Source organism: Aotus nancymaae, unplaced genomic scaffold, assembly GCF_030222135.1.
Source record: "Aotus nancymaae isolate 86718 unplaced genomic scaffold, 86718_ANA_hifiasm-v0.15.2.pri h1tg000049l, whole genome shotgun sequence".
Classification (NCBI taxonomy): Eukaryota; Metazoa; Chordata; class Mammalia; order Primates; family Aotidae; genus Aotus; species Aotus nancymaae.
Genome location: NW_026988463.1, coordinates 29130218 through 29139103, shown reverse-complemented (window position 1 = coordinate 29139103; position 8886 = coordinate 29130218). Strand labels below are relative to the sequence as shown.

At 51.4% G+C, this 8886-nt stretch overlaps 2 pseudogenes; both read right to left on the bottom strand.

Annotated features, from left to right (window-relative positions):
- Window positions 1-300: 300 nt before the first annotated feature.
- On the bottom strand, window positions 301-1517 carry LOC105707715 (WD repeat domain phosphoinositide-interacting protein 2-like; annotated as a pseudogene).
- A 1429-nt stretch (window positions 1518-2946) lies between these two features.
- Window positions 2947-8405, bottom strand: LOC105707709 (protein arginine N-methyltransferase 1-like; annotated as a pseudogene).
- Window positions 8406-8886: the final 481 nt, after the last annotated feature.

The window sequence follows — 8886 nt, the reverse complement described above, 5'->3', positions numbered from 1 at the left end:
TACGCTGGCTTGGCACATTCACGCATGCAAAGCGAGGAGGTTTTGCGGGCTTCACCAAATGGTTAATTTTGGCAAAAAGAGAAAACAAACAAAAAGCTAAAATTCATAAGCAGAATTAAAAGCCACTGAAGTGAAAACGATGTATTTCTTCAGTGTTATGGAGTTAGACTACCACTACAATCTTTTTTTTTTTTTTTTTTTTTTTTAATAAAGTCTCTGCCATCCTCTCCCCCGACTCAGGTCAAAGTTAATAGCAGCAATGCACAAAGTCTTCTGTGAAGCCAGTGTTCTCTGCTCCCCGGGTCAGAGGTCATAGGTCAAGTTCAGTCAGTCCGAAGAATCATGGGGGGCTGCTCGCTGTCCTCATCCAGGCGCAGGACGCTGGCCTCATCCTCCAGGCAGGTGCCGCCCACGGCACCCAGGTCGTCTGCATAGGCTTTTGCTGCAGCCGCGCCGTACGTCTGAGTGACTAAGGGGCAGTCATGAGAGGCAGAGTCCAAGATCTCACTGGCCGTCTCCAGACTGCCATCCAGCCAGTGCTGCTTCATCAGGGCACACTCGCCACCCTCCTGGGGGTCCAGGTTGTACATGTACAGATACCCTTCGGAGGCGCCCACCAGCAACCGTGGGATCTTCTGAATTGTGGCTAGCGAGCAGATGTTTTTGTGGCCGCAGAATGGCAGGCGGACCGTGGCGAAGGCTCGGCCCTGGTTGAACATTTCTGTCACTTGGGAAGGCAGGTAGCTGGTGGAGGCCATGAGCACTTTCCCAAAGTACCCAGTCCAAGTGGTGGGCTCCTCTGGGGGTTTTTCTTTCACAGTCTGGAGTTTGAAGATGTGCACTGTCTCCGTGTTGCTGGAGGCGGAGAGGAACATGCCGTCCATGCTGAAGGCCAGGGAGCAGATGCTCACGCACCTCTTCACTCCTCTCCGAAACTCAAAGAGTTTTTGTCCCTCTGGAATGGAAAATACCCTAATCACGGTCCCCTTCTCCGAAGCCGTGGCAAGCTTAGTTCCACTAGCGTCAAAAGCCAACGCTGCTAAAGGACTGTCATGAGCCGGAATCATGTTTGCCCCTCTCAAATTAATGCTATCGAAGACCTGCACCTCTCCGATGGTTGCGCTCCCTGGGTACGCCAAGTAGCAGTTGTCATTGTTGATTGACAGCGCACACAGGCCTGCAGGGTTTGGAGTCGTCTCCCTGATCGTGTGCAGTACCTTCATGTCCCGAATGTTGTGGATGTACAGGGACTCTTCCAGGCATACTATTAGCCTCTGCCTGTTGAGTTTCATGCCAGAATCGTGTTGGAGTAGCTGTAGTTGCAGATCTCAGTTCCCTTCTTAAAGTGGCACACCTTTAGCTTCCTTGGTGCTTTAAGGCTCACGATGGCCACTAAGCTGCTAGAGAACAATCTCTCTACAATGCATACATCTTCTGTGTCGGGTGTTGTCCTGGTTGAAGTTGGCGAAGAGCAGCTGGCCGGCGCTGGCCGCCCCGCTGTGGCTCGCCAGGTTCATGGCTGGGCGCGCGGCGGGTGTGCCCGGCCGGGGAGGGCGCGCGCGCGAGGGCGGGTCAGGCTGCACTCAGGGTCGGCGCCGGGCCCCGCTCGCTGCCTCCGTCGCCGCCACTCGCAGCCCCAGGATCTACAATTTTGTTTTAAATTAGCTAGGTGTAGTAGTGCATGCCTTTATTCCTAGCTACTGGAGAGGCTGATGTTGGAGGATCACTTAAACCCAGGATGTCGAGGCTGTAGTGAGTCATGGTGTCATCCCTGTATTTCAGCCTAGACAACAAAGCAAGCAACTGTCTCAAAAAAAAAAAAAAAAAAAAAAATACGGGGTAAATGTGTGACAAATCATTATCTATAGGTAGAAGAGAAACCAGCAAAAAGACTTCAAAGGAGCAATAGGAGGAGAAAAACAAGAAGAGGGTGGTGTCCTAGATGCAGGTGAGGTTAGACGGTACCTTTTTCTGGAACTCACTGGAAAAACTCCGTGACCATCAACACATGATTAGCTGAAATAACCCAATTGCAGAATAGGAGAAAAAATGCAAGTTGCTGGAATCACATTTACAGATGTCCTCAACTATGTTACATGGCCGGGTAACAGGCTCTTGCAGGCGCTCCACACATATATCCTTCCTAAATCTGTAAACTGCAGAGATCTCCGGATCAAATCTTCTCTACTTAAAACTTTAGTTCTCAAGTGAAAGAACAGTCAGTTGAATACTTTGTAAAGTTTTAAATATAATTTTTAAACAATTTATTTTTGACGAAAACAGGAAGGGCAACTATGACCACACATCCCTGAGTGGAATAGGAAGACTTGGAAAAGCACATGAACAGGGCAGGGACATGAGGTCCAGACTTGCAGCAGCTTCTGAGAAAGATCTCACTCCAAGGGCAAGTTCAAGTCCATGAGTGAAATGGCTAGGATGCCCTCCTGGAAGGGAAAAGTGGCATAGCCCTGTGAGGAGGGGAGAGATCTCCCCCTCCACAGCAGCATCTACATCAGCACAGTGAGATCAGAGATGGGATGGCGAGGAACCAGAGAGCAGAAGGCAATAGACACCCAGAGAAGGGGACAGAGACCCAGAGAGAGGGGCACAGGAATGAGCTGGGACAAAGTCCTAGAGGCAGGAGGAAAGACAAAGCCTGAGGAGGATCAGGGCACTCAACAGGGGTTAGACAGAGACCCAGAGAGAGTGAAGAGTGAGGGCACAGAGTCAGAGAAGGGGAAGAGGGTGCTGGGATGTGAATGATTCAGGGCTGTGGCTTATGTGCAAATTCTGATTTTAACACTCTGCATGATGGAGACTTTCCACCCCAGCAAGACAAGGATAATAACAGAGCCCCATGAGGTTGTAGTGGGTTGAATGGGATCATTCCATTGAAATCTCTGGCGGAGGACGTGACCCACCAGGGAAGCTCACCTGCTATCAGTCCTATGACTGGATGTTGAAGTAGGCCACCAGGGCGTGCACATAGTCATTGTGCGATTCACCTGCAGGCAGAAGGGGGAGGTGAAGGTCCAGTCTTCCACCTTGACAGTGTATATGTCCACCTCCTGCAGGACACGAGTGGGGAAGTTCCGGGATGTGTCTCCACCCCACTTCATTTTCTTCTCCCCTCACTCTCCAGCTCCTGGAGGGCCCGTGACCTTGCTGTCCCCTTACTGCTGGTTCTCACCCATTGGTTCCTGGCTTCAACCACCCATTCATTTATCATTCTGCACATCTGGCTCCCACCAACCCACCCCAGGTTAACACCTGTATTCCTTGTTCCCTTCTTTCCCACACCCAAACCTGGCAGCTCCACCCTAACTCTGTCCAGTGCCCATCCCACCCTGCCACCTGGCCAGACTTCACTCAAATGCAGGTGCCCTGTGTTGCTGTCTCTCCAAGCTTTTCTTGAAAAGTCCACCAATGCGATGACCTCAGACATTGACCCAAATGCCAACCCAAAACCTGTGTTCTCAGGAGGGTGTCTTGGGTTCGGTTCCTGCCCTTCCAGCCTCCTCTGTGCCCCTCAACAGCTTCTTCCACCCCTCAACAACTTCCTCTGCCCCGCATACCAAACCTCAACCCCCCAACTCCAGCTCAGTAAATAAATACTTGCCATCACCATACTTTTTTTTTTAAACAGGGTGTCCAAAGGAAAAAAAGGAGAAAAGAGAAGCAAATGAACAAAAACTGTTGCCCAGGCTGGAGTGCAGTGGTGGGATCACAGCTCAATGCAGCCTGAAGCACACTCCCAGGCTCAAGTGATCCTCCTGCCTCAACGTCCTGAGTGGCTGGCACCACAGGTTCATCTCTGATCCCAGCCCATCCCCATGCTGTTTTGCAGTGGCCCGTATGCCTGTGCCCTGGCCCATCGCCCCCGGTTGTGCCTTCCAGTGCACATGCTGCAGGCTTTGAACTGCCGGCTTTGGTGTGTCCTCCAGAGGATATGCCCCTTGACAGGGCCAGCAGCCTTGCTCACCATCATTCCTGGAGCCCGGTGCCAAGTGCCAGGCATGGCTGTCACAAGGCAGAACTCACAAATGTATTTAAAGGACAAAGTGGCTTTCCTGGTCCTCTAGCACCAACTCTGGCTGACAGATCAGGCTCTGAGACCTCAGGCCAATGTTCTGGCCTCCAAAGTCCTGCACCAGTTCCAAGGGATGGTCTCTATTTGGTTTCAACCCTGGGGACACCTGGCCATGCCCACCCTGTCACCTTTATGCTACTTAGGGTCCACCACATCCACTAGGGGCTCCTTGAGGGCCACATCTTTGATGCAAGACATGTTGAAGCCATACAAGTCCTCCCACCCATGGGAGGCAAGCAGGGAGGAGGGTGAGCCTGCAGCAGTCCACTCAAGGCCCCACCCACTAGCTCCCCGGGCTGCCCTTACAATGGATCTTGTAGACTTTGCACTGCTGGTCCTCGATGGTCCTCACATACAGTGTGGCTCAGTGTGGAAGATGAAGCCATCGGGTGCCTGCAGAAGGGCCGGGTGAGGGCAGGAAGGGTGGGTCCTGGCAACATTGCCTGGAGTCTTGACAATGTGTCCTCCTACTCTGGTCTGAGCCACCATCACATCGCAGCTGCACTCACACTCACCTTCTGGTCTATTTGCGACAGGGCCACCAAAGGATGCCCAGAAGCACCTCAGTCAGCTCCTGTCCTTCAGAAGTTCTGGGGATTCTGAGACCCTCCCTGGCTGCTCTGAGAGAATACAAAATCTGCACACACCCTACCACCCCTCACCTCTACTCCAACTTTTACTGCCGTTCTAGACCCTCCTTCCACACTAGCCCTTCTGTGGCTCCACATGCAGCAAGTACATGCCTGCCCTGGCCGTCCCTCCACCCAGAATGCTTCTCTTCCCAGATCTGAGTGGCTCCTTTCCAGCGTTCATTCAGTTGTCAGTCATCCCTCCCAGAGAGGCCTGCTGAAACCCGAGCACCTTGGCCATTGCCCTGCTATGGTTTTCCTGTCCGGAAAAACTCCCAACACCGCACCATCTCCCTGCCAGCATCCAGCTCCAGCGCCTGTTACACCTGGCTTGGGCTGTGGCCTTCCGACACCTTGCAGCCAAGCCCTCATATTAAGTCCTGTCTGTGGGGAAAAATGAGCGTGGTTTCACCTTCTGCCTGAATCCCAACCCATGTGAGATGCACCCATTCCACTGGGGGCCTCACCAGCCACTTATCCCCAGCATAGAGCACAGTGTTGAGCATGGACAAGTGAAAGGGGCGGTAGCCCATCCACTCGCTGATGATGAGGTCCACCTTCTGCACTGGGAGCTGTTTTCAAATTCATACATCACTCTAGATATTTTTGAGACAGGAGCAGACAATTTATGTGGACTGGGTATCAGGTGATGTTAAGATTTTGTCTTTAATTGGGTGGACTTGATATAATAAGTAACAGCATGGTCACATTCTCAAAATAGTCTTGTATACTAGATAAGACACACAGAGACAGATTTACCAGGGAAATTGCATTACAGTAGAAATTTGCTTCAAATGGAGAGAATATTTAAAGTTGAGTGATGAGGACTTCCGGGTTCATTACAATAGTCTCTGTAATAAAATCATTTCAGTTCCTAGAGGGAAATCTACCACCTTCACAAGTTCCCTACACTGCCAACCTAGCTGGGGCAATTTAGCAAGAGCTATCATACTTACTAACTCATACTTCACTATGTTATGCAGATTTGTTTCAAAATTCTGAATGGAAGCAATTCTCCAGTCTCAACCTCACAAAGTGCTGGGATTATAGGCATAAGCCACTGAGCCCAGCCACTAACTAGCCTTTTGGCCCAAGTAGTCTCCTTTTATAAATTGACCTCACAAATATTAGTGTGTATGAAATGACATTACATGCAAAGGATGAAAATCTCAGAGCAGGCTGGGTGCAGTGGCTCACGCCTGTAATCCTAGCTCTATGGAAGGCCAAAGTGGGAGGATATCCACTTGAGCCCAGAAGTTCAAGACCAGTCTGGGCAACATGGCAAAACCTCACCTCTTTAAAAAAAAAAAAAAAAAAAAAAAAAAGCTAGGTATGGTGGCACAGGCCTGCAGTCCCAGCTACTCAGGAGGCTGAGGTGGGAGGATGACCTGAGCTTAGGAAGCAGAGGTGTCAGTGAACCATCATTGCACCACTCATTGCACTCCAGACTGGGCAATAGAGCCAGACCCTGTCCAGAAACAAATAAAAAAGGAAAAAGAAAATTTCAGAGCAGCTTAAACACCCATCAGCAGAAGACTGGTTTAAAAAGCTGGGGGATGTCCCTACGATGGCGGTAGTGGAAAAGAGTGTGATACCTCAATAGCCTGGACAGTGTGAAACTACGTGACACACAAGTGAGAGAAGTTGAGGGCAAGAGGCTGGTGAATGTAAACTCACTTACACGTAAATGTGCTTGTAGGTGCAGACTTCTCTGGAAGTTAGTGTTGGTTAAACTCAGAGGAGGGCAGGCCCTCAGTGGCCAACCATGGGACTCTATTACTCATTCAAGACACTAGAGAGTGGTTCTCACCCTAATTTTAAGACCAAGGTGCTAAGCTTAGGACTTTGACACTGAAATTCTCAGGTTGCCGGCAGCCCAAAAGACCACAGGAGAGAAGACACTGAATCTGTGGCCCATCTGTAGACCCCACAACTCTACAGGGTCCCTGGAGAAGCAGGGCAGTGTCCACTCCACTCCCACAAACTCATCCTCTTTCTGGGCTTACCGTGGTCTAACTTTTTGGCTTTGACATCGTCACAGCATAATCAGAGATACTGAAACGCTGGATCTGAGGGCCCAGGAAGAAGTGAGGGTGAGCCCCCTCACATTCCCATCCTCAGCCTCGAAGCTCCTCAATCCAATCCCTGAGCCCCAGTGGATTCCATCTATGTCCCCCAGGCTCCGGCCCCCTTGGCCACCCTGGAGACTTATGTCGATGACCCTGCAGTCCCCAGCCTCGGTAGCAAACATGCAGAGGATGCCCGTGCCTGAGCCTACATCCAGAACCACCTTGTTCTTGAAGAGGTGCTGGTTGTGAAACACAGAATTGCAATAAGTGAGGGTTCGAACCTCGTCCTTCAGCTCCTGAGGGAAGATGGACACAGAGACTCCGTGAGGGGCCTTACATCCCCAGCCAGAGAACAGGTTTTCCTGACCCCTTGGAGGGCCAAGGACAGCTCTAGTTTCTCTCGCTTCCTTTCCTGCACCTCAGTTTCCCTATTTGTAAAAGTAGACTAGATGAACTAAAGTCTCATCTAAGCCAGATGCTACCATTGCTACCTAAGAACCAGCAAACCCTGGCTTTTCAAAGTCCTCAGGCCAGGGGTAGTGGCTCATGCCTGTAATCCCAGCACTTCAGGAGGCCAAGGTGGGAGGATCACTTGAGCCCAGGAGCTTGAGACCAGCCTAGGCCTATCTCTACAAAAAATAGGAAAATTAGCCAGGCATGGCAGTGCATGCCTGTGATTTCAGATTCTCCAGAGACTGAGGTGGGAAGATCACCTAAGCGTGGGAGGTTGAGGCTACAGTGAGTGGTGATCACATCACTGCACTCCAGAGGCAGACCCTGTCTCTAAAAATCAAAACAAAAAAATGGTAATTTATGTATATTTTTGCCACAATTTTATGACAACAGCCTCAGGGGAAGAAGAAAATTCCTTAGAATGCCACCCCATCTGCATTCTGGGATCTCAGTGTCTTCTGTCACAAGGGTCCAGAAGCTGTCAGGCCCAGAGCAGCTGAGGCACAGTTGCACAGCTGGTTCCTAGATGGGGGCAGAGACCAGCGGGCCCTGCCTGACCTCCAGCTAAGGCCCCAGGCACGCATGCGCGCTCTCACCCTAGCCTTCCCAAGGGGCCCCTGCAGAGCTTGAGGCTAACTTCAGTCTCCAAGGCAAAGGCTTGGAAAGGGGACCCTGGGAGTTGCGCAGCAGAAGGGCACAGGGGCGCTCTGCTGCGGGGAGAAGCAGTGTGCATGAGTGGGAAATTACATTTCACTCCTCCCCAACATTCAATCGCCTTATGGTTTGCAGGACTGGGAAGGTGTCCTCACTCACCTCGTGGATGCTGAAGTGGCCATAGGAGTCTAGGCAGTAATCTTTGGGTGTCCTGTCCTCAGCATTGGGCTTACTGCTTTCATCCTGGCTACAGGAAACCTGGGAGGGGGCCGATGGGAGCATGGGTCAGACCTGGGGACCCACCCCCACAACCTCTTAAACCTCCAGGTTCCTACTTATTCCTGAAGAGTAGCAAAGAACCCCCCAGGTTGTACTATGACAACCCTCCAGTCCCCACCTACCATCTTGCCCCCACAGGAGCCCCAAAATCTAACAACCCCATTTTCCACTTCCAGGACCCCCCAGAGCACCATGCAGGGGAGTACCCCATACCTCAGACATGCCAACCATCTCTCTAATCTCTCTGCCCTGCTCTACAGCTCAGCCCAATGCCGGGGAGCGAAGGAAAAGAAAAATGGGGGCAGACACAGGGAAGGTCAAAGGAAGGCTGCAGGTGGAGTTAGGGAAGTAACCTTAATGCTGGGGGAGGCCAGCGGGGCCTTGAACCTGGAGGGGTTGGTCCTAAGTGTCTGGGGGCTGGGGGTAAACTGATTTGAAGCGAGAGGTGTATGATTAGACGTCGAGAAAGGGCCAGATGTGTGAAAAGACATATTGATGTGAAGGTCGGGGTGGGGAGGGGTCAAAAAATATTTACTTTTTCAAAAGGTGGCTGGAGGCTCACCCCATTAGCCAAGATGGCTACAAAATTGGAGGAGAAAGTAACAGGGAGAAAGGATTAGCTACTGGGAGAGGCTACGGGAGCGCTGGGTGGCAGGACCTGGGCTCTGGTGGAGGGTGGGTTTCCAGCAATTTTCCTTTTCCTTGGTGGGGA